The sequence below is a fragment of the Triturus cristatus genome, chromosome 4_2, assembly GCF_964204655.1.
Source record: "Triturus cristatus chromosome 4_2, aTriCri1.1, whole genome shotgun sequence".
In the NCBI taxonomy this organism is placed as follows: Eukaryota; Metazoa; Chordata; class Amphibia; order Caudata; family Salamandridae; genus Triturus; species Triturus cristatus.
The window spans coordinates 322,694,611-322,699,627 of NC_140586.1; positions in this window are offsets into that span (position 1 = coordinate 322,694,611).

Here is a 5,017-nt window from a genome sequence, read left to right on the forward strand (position 1 = left end):
CCCCCCAGGTAACGTGTGTCGACTCCTGGGGTGGGATCCGGGCTTGGAGGGAGACGCTCTCGGCCTCTCTCTGTTCTGCTGTGCGAGCCTCTGCTTCGGCTCGGATTGAGGCCCGTGTGCCCAGGGAGTTGCAGCACGGGGGCCTGAGTGCAAAGCTGCATTTACTCTGTTCTATCTTACCCATGTGTGGGGGCAACTGTGGACGGAGACTAACCACAAGCCAGCACGAGTGGCGGCGAGACAGCCGGAGGCACCGTGAATGGTGCTGGAGTAACTTACGTTTTGCATTACTTCTGCGTAGCGGATTATCTGATGATTGTTTAACCCGTTGCTTTATTTCTGCACAACGGACTGCCTGTTTTGTCGTATTGCCCATTGTATTAGTTTGCCTAACGAACTGCCTGATAGGTGTGTTACGCATTGCATTAGTGTTGCATTCCAAACTGCCGGATATATGTGTTCCACATTGCATTAGTTTGGCATAACGAATTGCCTGATAACTGTATTACACGTTGCATTGCTTTTTCCCAGCAGAGTACCTGAAGGGGGACCGTACGCATTGCATTATGGGGCACAACAGTTTACCACGTTGTTGCTTTACGCATTGCATTATAGTGACAGTATGAATCGCCAGATAACCGTATTATGATCTGCATTTTTCTTATGTTGTGAAGTACCTGACTGTTGCATATCGAACTGCATATTACAACATTAGGATTACTTAGGATTGTTTAGTTTAGCTCATTAATAATAGGCCTTGGGGAACATCACCCAGATGCATATGTTGGTTTAGTATTGTGTGGGTCGCATCGTATCTCGTTTTATAAACATATACTTGTTTTCTATGAAACTCTTGTGGAGTCTATTTGTGATGTCATCATTGGATTGCTGTGAGCGTAATTGCAAATACTTTACACATTAAGCCTTGAAGATAAGCCTGGCTGCTCGTGCCAAGCTACCAAGGGGGTGGAGCGTGGGCTTTCTCTGGAGGCGACCTGACTTTTCCCTAACGTTGGGGCTCATGGGTCCCTGCTTTGCCTGCGGTACCTACCTCAGCCAACCAGGGATCTTGGAAATTCTTACAGATTGCTTGGATGAATAAGCAAGGCAGCTCTTTTCATGGAGAGGGGCATGTGGTCATCTACTTCTCTTACTTTGTTTATGTAGGGCTATCAATGCTATGGTTCAAAGTGGCAGGCATTTTTAGAAATAATTTCTACTCCCTTGACTGGCAGTGGCAGTGGCATTTGTTAAGCCTGGCAGATGCATCCCATCCATCATTCATCACCCCCCCCCCCGCCCATGGCATTTTCCACCTATGACCGAAGGGCAGTATGGGTGAATTCAGGACTACAGTGTTGGATGTGCAATGTGCATCTGCTTAAGTTAATTTGGCAAATACAAAGTTTTTAATGCATTGCAAACCAAACACACAAGGTGTGTTTCCCTTTGACCCATCAGTCACCTCTTAGTACTTCCCTCCTTTATTTTTTCCTAAGTTCTTTTGTCCCAGCTTCCAAACAATTGAAAAATCCATTCTTGGGCAAGTAATATATTTGATTTTATAGCCATGTGAAGTGATTCCAAAATATATGTCATGGTTTCCCATAACGGACTTATTTTATGCCTGTTCAGATTTTTTCCTTTCGACTTCCATTGACTAGTACAGTGACTGAATTAGCCAAAGATAACGAATCGATGATCAGTGTAGTGACCCCTATATTCTATATCAATAGCTCTTCCCTACCCTCTTAATCCCTCTATTTTATGCTGCAGTAGAGTAAGCCAATTTCCTTTTCCTTACTGCCCAGCGCAATAATTTGTTGGAATAATATCTGGTGGTGGGTGAGGCCAGTGAGTAAAGTGCATAATTTGATGTATTGTATGCACTGTGACAAAAGTGTCAAATACAATCTAGGTAGCCCGTTCCTTTCCCTGTTGAGCAGTGCATCGTTTTCTCCATCGTCTACTTGCGGCAGACAGAATAATAATAATCGCATTCCGTACGTGAGGTGTGTGATGTACGATCCTATTTAATATTAATGTTCCTCTTTGGAGTCAGGGTGGAAAGAGAAGGGCATTTGGAGAAGATCAGGGCCATTGGAATTAAAATAGATAATTGTCAACTATAGCTGCCCCAGCTACAGACAGTAGAAAATATCAATGCGCTGACATAGCAATGAGCATGGCTCCATTAATTTAGCACAACACACAACTTGTACTCCATAGTGATACTCATTAATGATAGGTAAATAATTTTTTCCACTCACACTGTCTGTTTAGTTACTTAAAAAGTCTTTAGAAGTAAAAATAAATCAAATCACTGTAGTTTTTATCCTGTGTTATTCTGCCAAACACCTTTCTGCCACAGAGTCAGTGCTTTGTATGCAAGGCATGAGTGGGTAAAACATAAAATTGGCCTTGTGACTCTCCTAATCATAATCAAGTCAAATTCCAGTGGACCTGGGGGACAAGTAATGTACTGCTACTGTGCCAACCACTAATTTCAAACAATTGTTTGCATAGGGCATTATTTACAATTTGTCTTTTCTCTTTTTGTTTTCCTCAATATAGCTATTCCTGCTGGTCCATCGTAGCACCCAACAGGCAAGAGATAGCGGCCCATCTGCAGCCGCAGAGGCTGGAGCAAATCCAGCAAGAATACCGGCGGGTGGTGGCCCTGGAGGAGGAAGAGGCATAAACTGCTGCTTCTCAGTCTCTTCCAGGACCCAGTGCTGCCGGTCCCCCTCAGCCTCCAGCCTCCCTGCTACCACATTTCCAGTGCCGCAGCCAGCTGACAGCAACTGCTGCTGCCACCTCTCACTATAAGAACAGCAGGCCATTGCTGCGGTGCATCCTGCAGCGGCGCATCCTGCAGCGGCTGGACACTATTGGGAGCGGGCTTGCCCCAATAGAGCAGAAACTGGACCAGCTCTGGACCCAAATAGACAATGCCCTTTTTAGTCCTTTTAAAAAAAAAATTTGACCATTAGGGGGGATGCTGCCATGACCGAAGTTGTCAACAACAACTTAGATAAATGATTACTGGCAGTAGCAGTTAGTTACTTACTTACTAAGTTAACTAGTTCACTTCACTCCATGGTTGTCTTACCTGAATATAGATGAAGCAATAGTAGGGAAGGCATCACAACTTCACAAGTGAGGTCCCACTTCCACCCAGGTACGCTCCAACTGTATGATTAATCAGAAGGATTATCCATTGTAAGCTACTAAATGGAAATAAAAACACTGAGTTAGAGTCTGGGGATCTTGCTGGAGTCTGGGGATCTTGCAAGGAGTCTTCAAAGAGCAGAAAATCTGTATTTGAGGCGTTTGCTGACAGTTCCCAAAAGTACCCCTGCCACCATCTGTCACAGTGAACTGGGTTTAATCCCTCTGATCTTTCTAATACAAATAGCACCGATACTCCTGTGGCATTGAATTTGGGCTAAGGAAAAAACAGACTTAAATCGTGCTATCATTTTGAATTGCTTAAAATTAGAGTGCTCCACTAAAATACCTTGGCTCACTTACATAAAAAATCAGTTAGAGACTGTGGGCCTGGTAGATTCTTTATGTAAGCCAGAAATCATTGTCAAGGTTTCAAAAGCAAAGTTGAAAAAGGACTTTTTATTAGGGGTGGGCGGAATTGGCGGAAGGCACTTCCGCCAATTCTCGCGAGAATGCACGCAATTTCTGCGATCGCGCGATATTTCCGTGATCGCGGAAATTGGTGCTTCCGGCCTGCCGCTGCCGTTACAGTGACCATGTGTGTCTGTAACGTTGACTTGACACGGCGCCGATGTCCCTGGGGTCCCTCGAGTCAGCTGTCCATCAGTGGGGGAAAGGGTGGAAGACGTTGCCCACCTCTGGTGTGTGGGGCGGGGCTTCCATGCAGTTCACATGCCTTTTGTTTATGGGCCAGAGACCGAGCAGAGCAGCAGATGAGGAGACTGAACCTCCTGGTGTCAGAGACTACGCGGGGATTGCGCTCGAGAGAGACTGAGTCATGGATGCACAGAGCTCCATCAAGGATCGCAGCCTCAGGTAAGTGACGACGACCTTATGGGGGAAAAGCACACCTGCCCAGCCTCGACCTAGCTCCCGAATGTTTTGTGCTGATTAAAGCGTAACTGAATATGAGCTTCCACTCGGGCCCCTGCTTTATTTATATCTGTAAGTGCTTCCTGTTGTGATTGGCCAGGCAACAATTTCCGTTCCCTCCCGGAAATTGCGACAATTCGGCATTTCCGCGTTCCGGTCGGAACGCGGAAATGTCGAATTGTCGCAATTTCCGGGAGTGGAACGGAAATTGTCGCCCACCCCTACTTTTTATCACACTTTTATGTCACCAGAAGATCCTAAGAGATAGGAAAGAAAAGGGTAGTTGAACATTCAATGATAGTCTGCACGCCAGACATTGAACCTTATCTTTCTTTCTACTTTAGCCATGCAAAACTGTTTTATCTAATAAGATTTAGGTTCGGTATCTCGAACTTTCTTGTGTCATATCCACGTAAAGTTTACTGTGATGATAAATTGGCCGCTTGTCCCTGTGACTCGGAGTCGGTTCTGAGTACCTTACACTTCATGTTCTTTTGTAAACTTTACATTGAACCCAGGCATGCCTTTTTAATGCCGCTTTTACAATTTTTAAACATAAGAAAATGTCGGCCTACATTATATCATCTCCAGCTTTTAAAAGATGCATTTACCTGTTTAATGATTTACAGATTTATTTCTACCGCTGTGCGGCTGTGGGATATTGTCGGAAAATGATTTGTCCTTTTAAATTATTTGTATCCTGTGCTAAGCTTTTAAAGAGGCTCCTTTGTAGATACACTTACTCATGATATTGATACCCCGGAAAGATATTTTGCTATTGTCATGGAATTATTATAAGATGTGAATCTTTTATTTATTTGAACCCTTTTTTTCTTATGTATTAACTGGTTTTAAGATGTATTCTTTCTTGGTTGAGACTCAACCGAGTAAAGATATTTGACTGACTGACTGA